This window comes from Sparus aurata, chromosome 10, assembly GCF_900880675.1.
Source record: "Sparus aurata chromosome 10, fSpaAur1.1, whole genome shotgun sequence".
Taxonomy (NCBI): domain Eukaryota; kingdom Metazoa; phylum Chordata; class Actinopteri; order Spariformes; family Sparidae; genus Sparus; species Sparus aurata.
In genome coordinates this window covers 29,143,297-29,164,173 of record NC_044196.1, presented here as the reverse complement: position 1 = coordinate 29,164,173, position 20,877 = coordinate 29,143,297, and the positions used below count along the sequence as shown (strand labels likewise).

General features: G+C 43.4%; 1 long non-coding RNA gene across 1 annotated transcript; it reads right to left on the bottom strand.

Moving 5' to 3' along the window:
• Positions 1–6,968: 6,968 nt before the first annotated feature.
• Positions 6,969–10,022, bottom strand: LOC115590472 (uncharacterized). Its single transcript, XR_003985747.1, has 4 exons — positions 9,453–10,022; positions 7,665–7,780; positions 7,462–7,565; positions 6,969–7,072 (listed from the first exon to the last, which is right to left on the bottom strand). It is a non-coding gene; the product is annotated as an uncharacterized LOC115590472 (long non-coding RNA).
• Positions 10,023–20,877: the final 10,855 nt, after the last annotated feature.

Below are 20,877 nucleotides of genomic sequence, written 5' to 3'. Positions count from 1 at the left end.
GACAGGAGAGAGAAAGACAGACGAGATAAGGGATGAAGGGTAGGAATAGAGAGACAGATGAAAGCGTGAGGCGTTAACGGGGATGACATGATGAAGTGAGAGAGGTAGGGGGGAATGGGAAAAACGGAAGAGATAACAGAAGGAGAGACAGGAGGGTGAGGGGAGAAAAAACGAAGGGAGAGGAGGGTGATACTCGCGGGGATGGGAGAGGAGTGAGTAAACCGGGGTGAAAAGGGTAGGGAGACAAAAGCAGGGGATTAGAATAAAACAAACTGTCTGCACAACCCTGACAGATGGAACATATCGGCACGTTAAAGTGAAGATAGTCAAATCTGTTTGCCACCATTAATACATTTCAGCATACCTCTGAAAGAAAAACTGTCACTTTGAACAAATGAAACACTAAAAATCTAAATGATAATTTAAGTAGCTGTGTTTTCCCCAATGAAGTAGGCTACTCATAGGTTTTATATCAAGGGCAAAATAAAAAAAGGGGCACAGCTGGCATATAATTTAGGATAAATACTGTAAATACAAGACATGAATTTTGGACATCTTTTCGTAAGGATTTAGTATTTAGTTAAACATCCCATAGGGAACTTTTTACTGGTTATGAAACAGGCTTAAAGGAAGCCTGAGGAAAGAAGCTGCTACAGTTATTTATCTCACATAGCAACAGAACGATACGTGTCGATGAAGGTTCTCAGTCATCCAGGTCATGGTCATTCTGAGTTCTGTATCGTAGTCAACTGACTCGTTTCAGTTTCTTGAAGACATTTCACCTCTCATCCAAAAGGCTTCTTCAGTTCCGACTAACTAGAGGGGAGTTTGCAGGCCTTTAAACCCTGTGTGGGAGTGTCCTTTCAGAGTCGTTAGCGCCACTTGTGGGTTTCCCTGACCCAACCGGTCTTCATGTGGGTTGCTGGGGCAAGGTGAGCCCAGGTGTGAATGGTTATTAAGCTGTCTGGAGAGGGAATTCAGTACAGCATTGTAGGTGGGTGATAAGTAATGCCATAGTCTCCCTCCTCTATTCAAAGACGGCCTTTCCAGTTTGACATAGATGGATTCCTTGACTCCTCTTTCAAACCATCTGTCTTCTCTGGCCAAGATGTTTACATTGTTGCCCTCAAAGGCGTGATTTTTCTCCTCCAGATATAAGTGGACAGCAGAATCTACTCCTTCAGATGTAATTGGACAGCAGACTCTGCAGCAACCCACGAGTAACCCTGACGACTCTGAACCTCAGAGCTCACACGTGTCCTTAACGACTCTGTAAGGACACTCCCACACAGAGTTTAAAAGCCTGCAAACTCCCCTGCAGTTAGTTAGAACTGAAAAAGCCTCTTTGATGATAGGTGAAATGTCTTCAAGAAACTGAAACAAGTCCAGTTGCCTACGATACAGCACTTAGGAACAGATAGATGCTTTAACCCATTGTTATACTACATCCAGCAAAGAGCTGTGTTTAGACGCGAGGTAGGAGTGCTCATATAAGTTTGTCCACAGGAGCCACCACGCTCAACAAAAATTAAAGTTCCCTGTAGATGCTTTATTTAAAGTGCAGCCAATTTAAGTTTAAGCCTATACCGTCGTAGCCCCACAGCATATTAAAATGCAGATGTGGAGATAAAACTAACCTCTTAGTCCTCGTGCAGGAAACTGTAGTGAAGCTGACCAAAAGGCTGGTGTTACATAATAAATTATATGAAAACCTCAGAGGTTTTACATACAGTATACACACAAACACATGAACAGCAATTCTGTGTATGGTGCCGAGGTTGGCGACTGTGGATGAGCAAACTTGGAGGCAGGTGGCTGGCAGGTTACACTGGTTACAGTGTCAGCTGCACGTATACACACAGGCTCACACATGTGTGCGTACCCCACCTGAGGTCAGGCACGCAGGGCCAGACGGTTAGTCACTTGCCAGCACAGCAGTGGCCCCTTCGGCAGCTTATCTTCAAAAAGAGGCCAGGTTTTTGTTCTTGGTGTCCACAAAGCGCTGGGCAAAACAGTGTCCTGACAGAGTTCAGAACGAATGAGTTCAATGCATAAAAAGTTCAGACAACTACGATGCCTGCCAGGAGAGGGAAAATAGGCGGCAGGAATGTTATGCATTACTCTCAGTCTGTGGCTTCTTTAGAGGTTCTATCGTATTCATATTTCGCTCTTTGGTAACATTTAGTGGCAGCTGTGACGATCTTCGAAACATAAACCGCCCTGTGTCTTTCTCCACAGGTCAATTAAGTGAGGGAAAGCACACACATTCACAGCAATACGATACAGAAACAGCCCCACAACACATGTGCGATGGAGATTATTTCCGATTGAAGACAGCCTTATACAAAGCGTGGAACATAAACGAGCAGATGGGCCAGCAGCACAGGTTGTGCTGGCCAACTACGGCACTTGAAGCACTTCCAATTGTTAGGAAGCACCTTCCCTTTCATGAATAAGGTATCTTTGGCAGCTACTTTTGCCTATCATGTTCAACGTCAGTACATTTTGCCCTGTAAAAGCAATTGTAAAAAGCCTGTGAATCCAACGTTCCAACCTGGTGCTTGACTGGCATTTGTAGACCCTTCTTTGCACCTTTTGACTCTGCGGATACCTAGTTTGTATGATAGGTGTTGTAATCCTTCACAGCACAGTATTATTATTGAAAATGATGGCCTAATGTTTCTGAAGAGAAAATAAATATGCAAATACCTGATTCCAACCTTTCAGCTGTCTTTGTATACACCCAACTGATCTAGAGTAACATTATTATTACTTTATGGGCCACCTGATTAACGCAGGTAAATAAAATCCACCCCCTTTTAGCTTTCCGCTAACTTTGACTTTCTGCCATTTGGTGCCGGGTGCAGGTAGTGAGGAGGTGGGTTTATCAGAGCTGTTTTCGCTGAAATAACCGCCTACAGTGGCTGGAAGCTACACTGATGAGCTCAGGGAAAGTGAACCAAAACAGTAAAGCCTGTTCAACCAAAACAATGAGCCGAAAAAGCTCCATACAGCTGGAGGAGCTGCAGAGTTGCATGATAATTATCCGCGAATTAATCACTACAAGCTACCCCTTTCATGTACATGTAGTCATTTCCATTTCACCCAGTGGTGATATGAAAATATTGATTATAGCGACGTCAAGTACTGTTTGCAGTGCTTCTGTAGTGTGAAACGTATTGCCATATTATCATGCAAATAGAACACCTCATGCAGAGACAAAAAAGAGAAGAAAAAAAACCCCCCCAAAAAGTTCAGAGTTTCAACATGCCTTTGTTGAACTGCAAAGTACGCAGACTTCTACTAACCCACTGATGGGATCAAAGACACACACACAACACATGGAAACAAAGAAATGCGTGGCTGTGAAGCCAAAAAAGTATCTCGCTTTTATGCTCTGCTTAACTCCGCCATAAAACAAGTTTAACTTGTCTCCAAGTTTTCAACTAAAGAAAGCAGACAGTGATATGAGAGTGACAATAATAGCATAAAAAGGTGGACTACAAACATTTGATGTTAACGTTATCTCCACTTCACAGGCATGAGAGGGGGAAGCTATCCAGTAGAGTGGGATATAGTCAGTCTCAACACGTTATGTTCCTGATTCAGTTTAATGAAATGCCGTCTAGGTAGCAGACAGAGCTCGGTGATGGGGCCAAGTCCCTGAATATTTCCCAAACATTAACATGGTCAACTTCAGCCTGTAGAGAGAGGAACTAATGGAAAAGACATAGCAAGGATAACAAGAAGGAAGCTAAAAAAAAAATAACACCCATAATACGCTGGAATGAAATACTTTCCCAGACAGTATTCATTATAATCACCCAAAAAAGTCTCCAATGCAACATGAAAATATGTCACATTTTGTGACCGAGCCTCAAAGCACACATTCATTCTTTTCAATTCACATTTTTCAATGATACTTTATTTATGATAGCCTTATAGCCTTTTTATGTGACACAACATCATTTTCTAAAAATTCGAATGGTTCTTGTAGAAAGCACTAGTTTCAAATCAAAGATAAGGAGGGTTTATTACCCTAAATAAAGGCTTTGTTCTCACTTTAGATCTGATAGCTACAAACGTTGACTGCTAGTAAGTGCATAATAAAGTATGTATTACTTGTGTAAAGCAACAAAAAGGCTTTGTAAAGTTTTAACAATGGCATAAAAGTCAAGTTAGTTTCACTCAATAAATGTGCTTGTAATACTATAAAAAGATATACAAGTCGGTAAACTGCCAACATGTGTTTCTTAGTGCTTATAAATGCCTTAAAATCTAACAATAAATGTGTTATAATGCTATTACAAACACTTGGACAATGTTAATGACACATAATAATGATAACAAGCAACTTAAAAAGGTTTTTTAAGAGTTATAGGGACCAACAAATCATTAGTTTTTAATTACCTTTGTATGATGTGCTGCTTATGTTAAATCACAGTTAAGTTTAGTAGTTCATCAGGGACCATGCTTGAGTCAGATTTCTACCGGCAGTCTCTGGGCAGAGCGCAGAGACAGTAAGGAGACAATCAACAATCCTGGCTATGAAATAATGTAGACCCATGTTAACACATAAGGGCTTGAGTGCCCAGAGACTAGTTGCAGAGTTGGTGACATAAGCAAACCAGCACAGCAGTTTAATATGACTTCAAAATGAAAGACAAGAGCAGCTGTGTGGCTGCACAGCCAGAGAGCTTTGAGATTTGAGATTTATTTCAAAGAAACGTTCAACTTGTTCAGTAAGTACCACGTGCGGTTCACAAGCAATGGATTTGGGTTTTGAACAGTGATCACTCACTCGTGTGGAGAAATTGTTATTGTATTATTATTGTCTGTTATTGTCCGTGTGGAAGAAAAGTTTGATTTAATACCCTCTCTGTCATTTAATCACGTCAAACACACGAACATGCTGGTGATTTGTTGCCCGTCACATTTCTAATGTGAGCCAGACTTTAAGCTAAGTGGATCAAGCCACTTGGATGTTCTGGCTCCTTTTCCCCTTTTGGGCTATTAATCCTGGCGCATCTTTGTGCTTCTGCCTGGTCTGATTTGCGACACACAAACCAAAAACATCCTTCAGTTTCTTTCCTACACAGCACAGAAGTAGTCGGGCCAGAAGGAAACAACTTCTATGTCTGTGTATACTATCTGTGTGGGGGGAACCTGGCATTTAACACAGGCTATACTGGTCAGATTTCTATTCTCACCTGCTCAGACAAGGAGACTTTCCCCTCCGACGGTGAGCGTGGGAACCCTCGTTCCTCTTGTCACATCCACTCCCATCAAACACAATCCACTTCTCATCGGTTCCTCGTCCAAAGAGGGGGAGAAGCGAGGCACAGAAGAAGCAAGGTAAGGTACAAATACCAATGATGATGATGTATCAACATACTTTGTGCATGCAATTATAAAAGATTGTGTGACTTCCCCACATAATTGACCCACCCACTACTTATTTGCTCTTTTTTCGATCATCTGCTCCACACTTTGACCCTACCATCTTAGTAGAGAGATCAGAGTCAGGATCAGAATCAGAAATACTTTATTGATCCCCGAGTGGAAATTTTGCTTGCGTTGCTCCCATTCAAAATCCCAGAAATATGCAGAAAACAAAAAAACTACATAAAGGCAAGAACATCAAAAACAGAACAAAAGTACGAGAAATGTACACTCTACTAGAATATACCCACACATACAGTGTAATAAATAATGCTACAGTTGAACATATATGTGTTATTTCACCTTGTTTGTCTTAATTATTGCACATTAGGGAGGAACAGAGTGTCCAGAGTCCTCCTATTGACTCAGAGTGTCTGACACTCAGAGCGCCGAGTTGAACAATTGAATGGCCACAGGCAGAAATGATTTCCTGTGGCGATCTGTGCTGGATCTTGTTGGGATCAGTCGAGTGCTGAAAGCACTCCTGTGGCTGACCGCCACGTCATAAGAGTGGATGGGAGCCATTGTGCAAGATGACATGTAACTTAGACAGCTTCGTCCTCTCTGACACCACGGTCAGAGAGTCCAGATCCAAGTCCAGTATTGTGTTTCTCTTCCTGAGGTTTCTTTTATTTTTTTTTCTCATTTAAGGTTTTTTTTGGGGGTAGTTCTCCCATATCTAAGGGCTTCATAGCCAGAGGGTGTGAGATGCTGTACAGACTGTGAAGCCCTCTCAGGAAAAAAAAACAAACTGTGATGTTTGACATCGGGCTTTGAAAATAAAATTGACTCGACTTGACTAGGTTTTACTAAAATGTCAGGTAAATTATCAAAATGTCAGATTAAATGAAAGTCCTCCCAAACTTAACATTTAACCATCTGCGGCAGTATTGACCCAAACTTTGGGCCTCCACAAATGCTAACTCTTTGTTCAAACATGGCATGACATTTTCATATTTTAGTGTCTCCCCCCCCCAAAACAGGAAGCAAAAAAAAATCTTGCCGTCCAATGATCCCGTTCTATCCTTTTTTTTGTCGATTGTCATTTTCCTTCCCCTCCCATCGCGTTTCCGGTTTGTTCCGCTCCAAACCAAGGAGTAATGCAAGTCACAGTAACTTAGTAACACGCGCGGGAGGAAACCAAAACACACGTCTGACGAATAAAACTGTCACAAGCCTTCTGGGATTGAGCCTTTTGCCGGATAAAGGTAGGAGGGAAAGATAAACAAGTCGAGCTGAAACGAGGAGCAGTCAAGCGCTCAGGCAGACGTACGCAATTCGCGCACTCACACACATACATTCATGTGCACGTGTGCGTCGGCCGGTGCACCTGCACGCGCGTCAACATAAGGTGAGACGCGGCGACAAAGCAGATGGTACACTAAGGAGAACCAAACTACTCCACAAACCCTGATGGAGTTCGAATTGAATAAAAAAAAAGAAGATACCGAGGAAAAATGGAGGCAAATGAAAGGCGTGCCCATGAATGCAATTGTACACACACACACACACACACACCCAGAAGTGCCAGCAGGTGATAGCGTGATTGATTTATAGATAGATTGGCGGTTGTGTCTCAGCTGTTGGAGCCGTCTCATCTCGGTGCGCGGACTGCAGTGCGCAAACACAGCTGGGGAGCAGGCAGAGGGGAACAGGTGATCAGAGCGAGAACAGTGCGGAGATAAATATCGAGTCACTCCGATAAGAGGTGGAAGGCATGAAAAGCAATGAATTTGAAGGAAGAGAAACCGGCAGAGCAATTAGAGGTGGGGAAATGGAACAGAGGAAAGGAGGGGAGGAAATAAGGGGTGTTAAGGGGATGAATACGATGAATGGATGCAGTGAAAATGGATGGCTGTGTGTGTGTGTGTGTGTGTGCTGCTGAGTGTTTTTTTTCTTTCGCCCTAGTGTAATGGTTACAATCCTATTTTTATAGTGTTGCACATGCAAACACAGTAACACCAAGTCTGGCAGACCTCAGTGCAGTGCAGTTAAGGTGATTGTACTATGTGGACTCACTTCTGGAAAGAGTGCCCCATGATGGCGGCAACATATCTGTCTGTTACCTTCCCAGGCTAGTAGTGGAGCTACGTGGCAGTGAGACAGGTTCTGGACACAGGAAACTGGTAATTACAATTTGGGGGAAAAAAAAAAAACAACATAAAATTGCGGAAAATTGCGCGAGCACTCTCTCTCCATATCACTTGCCCTCTCCCACTCACATGCTGTACTTTGCTTTCTGATTGGGTCCACTCAGGAAGCCTGATGAGTCTGGCAGCGTTTCTGTAGGATTCAGGTTTTTATACAGGCTGAGTTGAGGCTACGCTGGACCGAAGCTCTTTGTAACCCCGGTGGTGTAAAGACAAAGAAAGGATCAATAAACACACGGCTTATATTAAAAAGTTTCAACTTGTTGGTCTACACGGCAAAATATCAACTTGTGTGTCCCTGGCGAGACATGATGTATCTTTTGTTGTGCACAAACAGCAAACCTTCATTTCCTCACAATTTGCCATTTGATAGCAACTTTACAAGAATAATACAAGAAAAAAAAAAAATCTAAATATTTTTGGGAAATTGTAACAATACTGTTTTTATTATTAGATTTGTTGTACTTGTCCCCACTGACTTGTGCTTTACAACCCAGAGCAATTCAGCAAATGTGAAAATCGAACTGAAAACACAATAGATATGCTAATATGTGCTTCCGCATAGCTTCTTCCTGCCACTCATTTAGAAGCACCTGTACAGGACAAGTCATCAGCATTACTGCAGTATATTATATTATCACTGTAGGACAGTGATGTGCACAAGGGGGGGGCAGGGGGGGCAGTCGCCCCCCCCTCGAGGCCCAAACACGCGCTAAAGTGCCCTCCTGAGAGCCAAAACACGCGCTAAAGTGCCCTCCTTAGAGCCAAAACACGCGCTAAAGTGCCCTCCTGAGAGCCAAAAAAGTGTGCCAAAGTGCCCTCTTGGTTGGCAAAACACACTAAAGTGCCCCCTTGGCTGGTTAGAACATGATAAACTGCCCTCTTGGGAGCCAAAACACGCGCTAAAGTGCCCTCTTGGGAGCCAAAACGCGTGCTAAAGTGCCCTCTTGGGAGCCAAAACGCGCGCTAAAGTGTCCTCTTGGGAGCCAAAACGCGCGCTAAAGTGCCCTTCTTTTCGCCCCTGCCCTTCAAAAAGTCTGTGCACGCCACTGCTGTAGGATTATGTTACTGCAAGCAATGAGAAAGTTACTGTGATGATCATGGGTTTCATTTAGCACATGTCCTCAGTATAAGGGGGAACAAAAGGGCTCAGCGAAAAAAGTTGAATATCTACCTGAAAAAAATTGTATCTACCTGATGATGTAAGATTAAGCATCCACTGTAGAAGCTGAATGGATGCGGATTTGATTCAGCAGTCACACAAATAGAAAAGAACAATACTGTGCAATACTAGTCTGAGTGATACTGACCCATCCTGTGCGAGCGGGCTTCTGTTACATGCAGGTAAAGAGTACGCGTAGATAGCAAAACTCGGGGTATAACGTCAGTCAAAATGCAATCTCGGGACCCAGTAGCTATCACCGACAACTATGTAGCTTTTCATTAGGTTTTTAAAAAAATTCTCAGCAGTCACATGTACATTCCGGTGCCAGAAGAGAAAGTTTTGGCTTTGATATTTTTTATGTGGATATCTGCAGGCTGCACCACAGTCCTGAGGCTAAATCGTTGTAAGATGATAGCCGATGGGTTGTGAGATTGAATTCAACAAAAAAGAATAAAAAAAAACTCATCTCAAAAGACTAAGCACCTCCCTGTAATAACTCAAACAGATTATTCAAACGAGCAACCTTAATCATTGTGAATGTAAATCACCCATAATCCAGATTCCTGCAGGGTTACATCCCTGCTATAGCATCCCTGGCGTACAACATTCTCAGACTTTTTTGTGCAATCGTTTTAAGCATCTACAGTCAATTTCACCAGCATTTACTGGATGATCAGCACCCACGCTCGGCTTACCCAGAAGTGAGGTCTTGGCCACATACAAGAAGAAATAGCTGACATTATAACAACTGCCGATTTTTCCTTGTTGACTAACACAGTGACACAGAAAAAACAGCTACAGCCAATTATCACCGCAGGGCACCGCTGGTGATTACATGGTACTAAAAGTTGTCAAAAAAAAAAAAATTGGGGGAATGAAAAGTGTCAGGTAAAATAATCTCCTAACAAGGCAGGGTGACACTGTTATTTGCAGATGTGAGATAGGATGAAAGTAAGACCGCGAATCGATCGCGATTTAAGGGCTTGTCACAGTTCATTATTCACGGACAGAGAGCGTGTGTTTATACGCGGCACTGTCTTATGCTGTCGGTTGTTCATCAAGATGAGTGTGGATGTGTGAACAGAAGGTACAAAAGGGGGAGCAAACACAGCGAGAGCGCTTACATCAGAGTCGTGAAAACACCGCCACCAACGGCAGCCAGGTAACAAAATGTGACAACACCGATCTGATACCAGCTCAAAGAATCTCGACCAAACAATCTGAAACGAGCGCGGAACAGAGAGATTACAACTGCGGTCCCGAAGGTGAACAAGACAGGATGAATGCTTGATTTAAATAAAAAAAAAAAAATGAAATGAAACGGGAGCGAAGCACATAAACCGTTTTTGTCTCAGTGGGCTCTTTTTTTTTGAGTCCGCGAGCATCTGAATATACAATTTTTCGAGTGTGCGAGTGAACATTTGGCCGCGGCGGCGCGTGTTTGTGAGTGGCGTCCCGGCAGGAGAGTGCCGCGTCGCATGCCAGCGCTGTGCTGGTCGAGAAGTGTGGACAAAGGCCTGCGGTGGAAGAAAAAACACGGGCTGGAGGAAGATTAGGGCCACATGTGAATTTTTTTTTTAGTTCTGACTTTAAAGTCAGAATTCTGAGATTAAAGTCAGAATTCTGACTTTTTTCTAAGAATTCTGAGAATAAAGTCAGAAGTCTGCACATGTAAATTTATTTTGAGTTCTGACTATAATCTCAGAATTCTGAGAAAAAAGTCAGAATTCTGACTTTTTTTCTCAGAGTTCTGAGATTAAAGTCAGAATTCTGACTTTTTTCTAAGAATTCTGAGAATAAAGTCAGAAGTCTGCACATGTAAATTTATTTTGAGTTCTGACTTTAATCTCAGAATTCTGAGAAAAAAGTCAGAATTCTGAGATTATAGTCAGAATTCTGACTTTTTTCTCAGCATTCTGACTTTAAAGTCAGAACTAAAAAAAAAATTCACATGTGGCCCTAATCCTCTTCCGTAGAAACTCAATGCAAGAGAAAGGTGGGAGACACATTCACTGACATGAGGAGAAATCGTGAAGGATGAAGAAGAAGAGAAGAAGACGCGAGAACGACAGGAAGAGCAGAAGAGGGTGAGAGATGGGGGGGGGGGGGGGATTTGGCGCTCCTCTGAGGGTCTCGGTATCTCCAGTGGTCAGAACTGGGCCTGTCGATGGGAAGGAAGCACAGAAAGATGTGGATGAGAAATTTCTTGAGCTGGCTGGCTGGCCGTCAGACACCTGCCTCTGACTCACCAGGCTCCCAATACCCCCCCCCCCCCGTCCAGTCGAGGAGGCAGAAAGAGACGCTGTAAAGAAATAAAGGACTCAGGAGAAAGCAGTGGGGTTCCCAGCTAATGATGTGTGAGGGGCTAAACACAGACAGACATGCTTTTAGAGAGGAAAAGAGAGAGGGAGGGGGCATGTACGTAGCTCTGACGGGCAACAGGACACAGCTGTATGAGAGATGTCTCCCCTTCACACACTCTCTGACTCATTGTCAGATGGTTATGGTGTGTGTGTGTGTGTGTGTGTGTGTGTGTGTGTGTGTCCAAAGTACTGAAGATACTTCACCTCCAATTTCAGTCGACACGCCACTTCTGTCTCAATCTATCTCTCTGTCTGCCTCTTTCCACCTTTCTCAAAATCTCTTAATCTTTTCAAAAAGAGCTCCTGCTCTCTCTTTTCCTCTCAAACGCCTGTCTGTTCCCCCGAAGCATTATGGGTTCACAATAAAACCTGGCGTGTTCATATATCTATAGGGCTCTCCTCCCCGGACGCGCTGTAGCTTTGACCTCCCCCTCTGCTTCAGAACTGGGTCAGGACTCGGGCCAGTTCTTTGTGTGTTTTGTCCTCTACATCCAGAAAGAGCACTGCGTCTTTTCTCCATCCCAACACTGCGGCGTGCATCCGTTCCTCAAGCGACGAGATGTCAGCATTTTTTTTTTTTTGCTTTTACTTGGGGATGAGTGTTCAGGCAGCAAAAATATTTCACATCCCGCGCTGCAACATTATTGTCTTAGAATTAAAGGAGCAGTGTGTAAGATTCAGCGCCATCCTGTGGCGAGGCTGCAGACTGCAACCAACTGGATATCCCTTCCCCTCCCTCCTGAGTGTGTAGCAGAACCTATTGTGGTCGATAAAAATGCAATATGAACTTTCTAGAGCCACACTGTACCTTTCCAGCTTGTTCTATTACACAAGTTCTACATAAATAACATAAGTATTCTTGAATTGAGTTAATGCAGTTTTCCAAGTTTTTTTTCCAGTATTACTTTAATGAATAAAACTTGTGAAATAACATTTACCTGATTGAAGCAGATGTAAGTTATTGAATTTATTCACATCAACCCAACATGATTGAAATACGTTGCGCTGAAATATATTCGTTACATAGAACTTACGTAATCGAATTAGATGGGCGTTTTATGTGCGATTCAAATTGATAAAGTCAGTGTGTTTGGGGAAATCATTGTTTTTCAGTGTAGATGCCCAGTGTGGATGTGCACAATTAACCACATTTTCCGGGAAAAATAAAATGCCATTAATCTCCCTCAGATGAAGCATTTTCTCCAATCATGCAGTTATGTCCAGTTGAGAAGAGATGGCAATCTTTGTGAAACACCAATATGGAGCTGGCTTCGACAAGTAGAATGTCACATGACCTGGCAAGACTGTTGGGTGTTGCTTGGAGAGCGCCTCATGGGTTGGCCTGCTAGTCACCACATACACACTGCTGGATTGACCGTTACTATTATGTCTCCACGAAGACATAACATCAGGTGATTGCCACAACCGACTGAATAATGGGCCAGCCGAGTGTGGGAATTCACTCTTCACGTAGAACAGACCAAACCAAACCATCAAGGAGGTATTTCTGTAGACTGGACCTTTAATAGATCTTTAAGGCTGCATTAAATCATTTATTTCTGTCGAGTGGGGGCAGCACAACAATCTGTAAATATATCGTATTAGCACCACATATAGTTGTTATGACAAACTTGATAGAGAACAGTTGACATCCAGTGGATGGGGGGGGGGGGCAACGTTTGGATTCACCGTGCTCAGCATTCAATCTCTTTTAGCTCTGTTTGGGCCTCCACCAATCCCTGAGGGAAATATCTGACTCTGTAACTGCTAAGTGCTCTCCTGTGTTCGCCAGCTAATTGCTAACTGTGCCTGCTCAGCTGGGCGGATAGTGTTCTGTGGGTTTAACGGAGCTTTGTTTCCGACGAAACAGCTGACTGCTGCAGCTGTACTGACTGCGCCGCGTTCACGTAGGTGAGAGGCCATTATTACAGTGTGCACTACGTGTAACTGAGGTCATAATTCCCTTAAAATTGACAACTGGCCCAGTTTTTTTTTTTTGTTGCCTCACAAGTGAGCCTGTCTATAAGGCTGGCCACTGTACCGCCGGCATTCCGCCCATGCACAATTCAGCACGGACCTATTGAAAATCCCATCACTCGGAGCCTCCGCAGCAGATGTGGAGGCTTCTACAAGCAAGCGTAAAAATGAACACCATTTCTTTTTTATGTGGGGCAGTGTGTGTATTGAATGGTCAACTTACACAGTGTCGAAACCATACTGGGGCTACAATCTCGTGCGCTGGATCAAATCAATCCATTTTCACAGCAGCTTTACTAGCGCGGCCTACAAAAGCCAGTAGCTGAACCAGGAGTCCACATTTCTGCTTGGAATTGGATTTTTTCCTACCCAGATTCTGAATGGAATCATAATAGCCTCGTGGGTCCAGTGCCAAAAAACCAAACAGTCAGCCCGCGCGCACGGCGAAACAAAGAAAACGGGTTTGAATGTGATAATTTTAGATGCACTGATTACACAGCGGAGGGCTGTGGCTAATGTGTGCTGTAAAAAGCTGGATAAATGTGTTTGAACATAGGCTGCCTTCCTGGTTTCACTAAATATGTCAAGCATTACTGCTACTCAAGAAGAGCTGGAGTTGAGTTTGTAGTGTGTTGACTGCGTTCTGCCACAGATCGTGTTTGTGTCAGGCAGACTTCGCACTGTAGTTGTTGAACCTGCTTTGTTTTTTCTCGCACCTGCGCACTTATGCAGGCTGATCTCACGAGGGACGACACACTCGGTCCGTTTACTCGCCGGTGAAGAGGTCATTCACTCCTAACAGCTTCCCCACGACTCACTGTCACGGCGTTCACGAGACACTTCCATCGCCTAGAGAGATCGGGGATCTATGCAAAAATGAGCAGGAGAAAAACAACAACTGTCTGGTGAAAAAGTGTCGACGGGAGGGGAAGGTTGCATTGGTAGGAAAAAAAAAAAGAAGTTAAGCAGAGCCTCGAAACACACGATGAGGAAATTGTTATCGCGAACACGGCGACACAAACGCTCGTTACCGGCAGATCGTATCACAAATGTCTTTCCTGTTTGTCAGCTATCAAAGGTTTGCATGACAAAAAAAAAAGATATAAAACGCATTATAATTCTAATTTCACAGTAGCTTTTTTAATGAACATCTGCTCCATTTTGCGAGAGGTTAGCAGGGGGTGTGCATCTCGCACGAGCGACAAAGAAACGAGGGCACGGGTAACAATGTGCCGAACAAAGAAAGCAGCGTAAACAGAGCGAGAAAACGAAAAGTCAAAGGTGGAGAGACGCTTCCACAAGTGTTTGTTTGGAGTCTGATCATATCACTATCACGGGCTTGTTTGTTAGTGACTAAGGTTTGAATGACAAAAAATATAATGCGCTGTAATTTAACAGCTCGCTATCCGAGCAACATCTGCCGCGCTTTGTCTGCGAGTTGCACTGAGTGGGGATCATTAGTGACAAAAACAGTTCACGGTGGAAAAAAAAAGAGCTGAACAGAGAACAGAGGGCAGCGAGAGTGAAAAATATTAAAGGCTTTGCCAGATTTATAATAACACATTGTCTATTTCATTCAGCTGATGACTCGCATCAAATGAACAAAAAAGAAAAAGAAAAAACACATTTCATGAACAGATGCTTTACTTTATCGGCAAGTTGCTGTCTGTTCCTGTTTGTTTTTTTTTCTTTTCCAATATCTACAGTCACCGGGGTAGATAATATTGCAAGCGAGGACGTCGCCTCATCAGACAATTACACAGGTGAATGGAAACACGAACTGCTGAAAGCTTAATTTCTATAATAATTTAATGTATGAGGTTTAAAAAAAATGTTTTGGAGCTCCAGCGCAGCTTTTGTGGCCACTAAACCTACACAGATATGACCCAAAAAAAAAAAATGGCAACTGCGTCATTTTAAAAGCACCTACAAAGGGTGAAACCCACCCCTAACCGCATTGACAACCCAATGCGGAATCAGCGCCCTGCTGCTATTTGCCCGTTTTCAAATAAATAATATGCATGCATTTCGTGCAAAAATTGGACCCTTTCTATATAAAAGTCCCATTCGCAGACACGGGCGCTAACAGCTACACACTTTTGAAAATGATGAGCCTCTTCAGAGAGTCGGTGGCAACTGAAGTGCACGCACAAGCGGCGTCTTTTCATGTTTATCAGTCCTATCGCACAGGTGTCAATAAAATCTCCCCTGATATGAAGCATGCTGGAAGTTCAACCAGAGGGACTGTCCTTATGTTACTCAGTCATCCTCACCTGCGACCCTTCCCTCTTGTCCTGCATCCTCGTATCAAATTCAGTGTGTGTGGAATGCCTCGCCACATGGATTGTTTTAACTAGATGCAGGACAAGGGCAAAGTGTGTTTGGCTGCAAAACTGTATGTGCATCTTTGCGAGCTAAGGTCATTGGTGCTGTGTATTTTGTGAACCGGGCGGACAGCGGTTCCAAATGATCTGCAATTCGTGGTGCTATCAGCGCTCGCAGTCCTTGTTTTTTGTAAGTTCGCCCCTCAGTGTGTAGTTTTACAAGTGCACACTGCTTCCAGCAAATCTGAAAAACGAAGGAAGCAAAACCTTGATGAGGCTCGTCTCGAAATCACAATTTGTCTTTTAATAAGCGTTTTGTTAGCATGTTTCTCATGCTCCCAGAGGCAAGAAAGTAAGTGCAGAACAAACTGGTCCGAGGATGCAGCGCCTTTCGGAAAAAAAAAAATGCGCATTGGTGCAGGTGCACCTGTGCACACGTGCGCATGTGGGTGGGACAGGTTCGGGAATAGAAGGTATCTAAGCAGAGACAGAGGCAGGAGAGAGGAAGAGAGGGAGACAGATAATGAGAACCAGGGGGAGGTGATGCTGGCATGGGGAGAGGAAGATAGAGACCAGAAATAGACATGCAAAGAGCAAGGTGTTGAGTCAGAAAATGAAAGCAGAGATGGCAGGCATGGAAGGAGGAGGGGGAGAGAGGAAGAGTGAAGTGGGGAGAAACTGAGAGGAGGAGAGCAAACGTGTAAGAAAGAGAGAGAGAGAGAGAGAGAGAGAGAGAGAGAGAGAGGGAGAGAGAGGCAAGAGAAAAACATGGGAAATGAAATATGAAAAAAAAGATTAAGAGTGGGAAATAAAGCAGGAGAGAGAGAGAGAAAATGCGGGAAAAATTGTTAGAGAGTGAAAGCAAGGAAGAGTTACTAAGAGCAAGATGTAGGGAGTAAGAAGACAGAGAGAGAGAGAGAGAGAGAGAGAGAAAGAGACGCAAATAGACATGTGAGGTTGAGTCACACTGGGAACCTAGAACAAGCTGAAAGCATACAGAATTACAGCAGGAACCATAGGGAGCAACACACACACACACACACACACACACACAAACACACGCACGCGCGCACACGCCCCTTTGCATATGTGATGTGGTGATGCACTTCTCAAGTGTGGAATGAGAAAGCAAGGGCAAAGAGTACTTATAAAAAGGCTTAAAGATAAAAAGGAGGGAATAAGGAGAAGAGGAAGACGGAGGTGGAGGTTAAGCGGGTGAAACGTGAGAGCGATGAGCCCGGCACGCATACGCGATGTATACAAACACACACACACACGCGCGAATGCACGAACACAAACTCAAAAGGAGGTTAATTGTTCCCTTTTTTTGTTCAATCTCTACCACCGCTCTGAACCTCATTCCCTGATTTACCTCGACGTGGAGCTGCTACGGAACATGACAACACGACAGCACCTTCGACGCAAGGTGTCAACGTCAGCAACGGGTGCTCTTATTTGTTTTATAAAGTAGGACAACATGGCATTTCAGTGCAAATTATGTCAATATGTAATCTAAATGCGTTAATTGAAACATTTAAAAAGTTTAACCAACTGGTACTTCTGGTGCCGAATGGCGACGTTTAATCAACAAGTCGGCTAATCGCACATTTCCCTACCGCCAGTTAATACAGCAAGACAGTGAGAAAGTGAGTGAGTGAGTGGAGAGAAATCTGCAAGGTTAAAGATGCCTGACGGGGATCTGTCACACGTTTGTGTCTTCGGATTCATGCCACTACATATATGCATATTTGAAGGTTTAAATTATTTGTGTGTGTGTGTGACGATTGCTAAAGTCTGCCCGCCTGTACAATATCTCCCGGGTCCATTTAAAACACTGCGAGGCGTCACCGCCACCCAGTCAAGTGCATCTGCGTGTGACTCGATTGTCTCAGGGCCCCCGAAGAGACAAAGCATCCGGATAAAGCAAGATCAACATATATTTGACGAAGACGGTGCGGGAAGAGGCGAGAGACGCTATGTGAGAGCAGAAAGAGACGGAACAGGTGTATGGAGTACAGGCCTTTCAGCCGCGTCTGAACCTTTCCTGAACCGCAACCGCAGTCACTGATGCCCTCCCGCAAAACATCGCGAATGTTTTGAAAAAGTGATGTGTACACGTGGGCGTTAACCAGTCAATCTGCTTCTTTTTTTTTGTTTTTTAACGGTCTATTTGAAGGAAAAAAAGTGCAGAAACCTTCCCTCTTCCTCTGGCTGCGACATCGCACGGTGTTTACTCCCGGGGGCGCCGTGTCGTCTCAAGTTCAGTCACTCACTGCGCGCCGGGATGTGCCACTTCCTCATCTGTCTCCCTCACTTAAAGACTGTCTCAGGCTCCATGTCATCAAGTTGATTCGCATTGGTGCTCTAATCCTCCTCACTTAGCCCGCCCGATCAGTTTGAAACACTCACAAATATGCACGCGCGCGCGGAGTGCGAGACTCCCTCGAAGCGCAAAGGGCGGTAGAAAGCAAAGGCCCTCTTAAAACTCATTAGAGGAGGGAAGGCCCACTGCAGATGATGAGATACACTCAATTAAACAGAATAGGGTTCGTACTGTGCCCAGGGGAGTCGTGCTAAACCAGTAGGAAGAGAAAAACCATGAGAGACGGAAGATTTGTAATATCTGTGGTGTATGTGTGTGTGAGCGAGAGAGAGAGAGAGTAAGAAAGATGAGCATCATAGAGTTGACGGATACATCTAGATGTTTGGCAGTCTGTGTGTGATGTGTGTTAAGTGTACGCGAGCGCATACTCACATACACCCCGCCCCGCCCCCCCGGGAGACGACGGATGCGATCGTATGTTGACGACGCTTCCTGATAGGTGTGATAAATGCTCCAACACGTTTGTGTCAAAGCAAAGGGTGTGTAATTTCTTGGAAGGGGCCCCTCAGGGGACAGATGTTGTGATATTCATAGTAAATGAGAAGTGGATGGACAGGGATAGAGAGAGAGAGAGAGAGGAAGAGACAGAGGATCACCGGGGAGTCGGGAATACAGCCAGATAAAAACAAAGAGAGACAATTAGTCAAACAGACAGACACTTACTGTGAGATAATGACGGAAAGTTGCAATCTCCAGCCAACCTGCACGGCAGAGTGGATGCTGAGCGCTTGCGTTTGATGTATATTGACATGTTTATTCCTGATACTGTGTATGTGGCATCCTCTTGACCATATACTGGCACGTGAATTCGCACAGCACGTATAATATTTTAAAACACGTTAGCCGGCAGTCTGTTCGGGAGGGTGACTAATTCGGTTCAGCCCGGCTGATTGGCCTTTTATGTTTTGTGGCATTTAAAAAAAATGGAAAAAAAATGGATAAAAGCCACTTGACAACTGACTGAAAGCACAGAAGCAGCAAGCGAGAGAGAGAGAGAACTGTGTAGAATATTGTCAGTGGTGCGCAGCCAGTGGTGGAGGATCCTTTGTTTGACTAAAAGTACTAATACGACAGACTGTAAAATAATCCGTAACGAGACAAATTTCCTGCACCGAAAGCGTACTCAGGAAATGTAACTTAAAGCATCACGAGTAAAAGTACTCGATGTAGAAAAATGTTCCCCGTGACTGTTTACTATTGTATCATTACATCATTATTTCTGATGATCAGTGTCTAAACAGCATTTTACTGCTGCAGTTGATAGAGGTGGAGATGACTTTAAATATCATATATATCAACTATAACTCATTTCATTTCTTATGTATTGATCTTCTAAGTGATCACAATTATATTATAACACAACAGTCCAAGAATGTAGAGGGTTAGGGTTAAGGTTAAGGTAAACGTTATTATCCCACCGGTGGGAAATTCATGTGGTCACCATTGCACGTAACGTGCAATGGTGACCACATGAATTTCCCACCGGTGGGTCTTTCACCGTGCTCTATACTATACAGCAAAAAACATAACAAAACATTTAAGAGAAAAAAGAAAAAAGAAACAAAATAACAGGACAGACGAAACAGTAAAAACATTGACGTGACAAGCATTCGTGAAAAATAAAATAGTTAAGTGAAGAAAATACATTACAACAATTATGATCTTTAAAAAAAAAACAACTCCCATCTGAGAGGATGGAAATACATTTGGCATTCTTACATGAAAAACTGGCTGCTTACGCGGCATGAAATCAGTAAAGTTGCACACAGATGTGCGGGACACTGCTGGGAACAGTTGTACAGTGGTTCAATTTATAACAATGGGTCCTGTTTTGTTTTTCATATGTTCAATGTGTAAAAAAAAAAATAAAGACGTAAAAAGTTGAGTGTCAAAATGTAAAGTAGCATGAAAAAAGAAAGGAGAATACTTGAGTTACTGGACTTGGTTGCATTTCCCCGGCGCACACAGCAGGTAAATCGACCAGGTGTTCAAACGCCATTTCCAAAAAGTCTCCCAGGTGGCAAGTTTATTCTCTAGCCCAGGGAGCCAGTCTGTTTAAAATCTATTACAGCTTATGTCCTGTGGAGACCCAGCAGCAATAGGCCCACAAACTATTTCTGGAACCAGCCCTAGTGGAAGAAAGAGGTCAGCTCCCAGTGAAGCTGACAAGATAGGTCACACTTTGTCTTTTTCCCAGAACTTGTTGTTTTCCCCCCAGGCAGAACTCTGGGCTTTTAAAGTGCATTTATCGGTGATTTGGATCATTTCTCGGCCTCCTCGCAGTACTTAATACGGGCCTGCCTCTCTGTGTACTTTTGTCTTTCACCGTGACCTGGTAAATAAGAGACAGCAACAAAAAAGGTGACTGAACACAGAGCTCCACTCAGTGACTTCACCATAACAGACATCTCAAATGCATCCGCAATACTTTGAGAAAGAAAGGCCAAGTGTGGTTGAGATGTTTTTGTGATGCTGCATGCTATCGATGCCAACCCTTAGCAAAAAGTAGTATACTTGAAGTTCATTTTATTAAGTATGCTTAAGTATAAGTATAGCAAGTATACTATGGACCATGTACTTGTAGCATACTAGAAAGTATACTAATTTAATACTTCTTCGGACCAATTTGGAACATTTTAAGTTTATAAAAGCATACTTTAAGTATACTTTATAAGGTCATTTTAAGTTTACAGAAGTACACTTTCAAGTATACGACAAGTACACTCATCTATATACTACTAGTGTACTAAGTATATACTTCTAGTCCACATTTTAGTTTATTAACATCTAAGTTTATAACAGGGGTAATACCTCAAGGCAAATGTGAGTAGTGAAAAACATTTTTATTCTGCTAAATTAAATGTAAGCACAACTCAATGACTCAACCTTTCCCTGTACTTACATCAAGATATTGTAAGTATTACCATTTGCAATGTGACAAGTTCTAGCAAGAGATCCACCATTTATTATCATACATGCCCACAGCTTAACAGACGGGAAGTCTCTCCTGGAAAACACCCCTTCACTCACGGTGCCAATATTTTTATCATCTTTGTTAATTCGACACAATTTA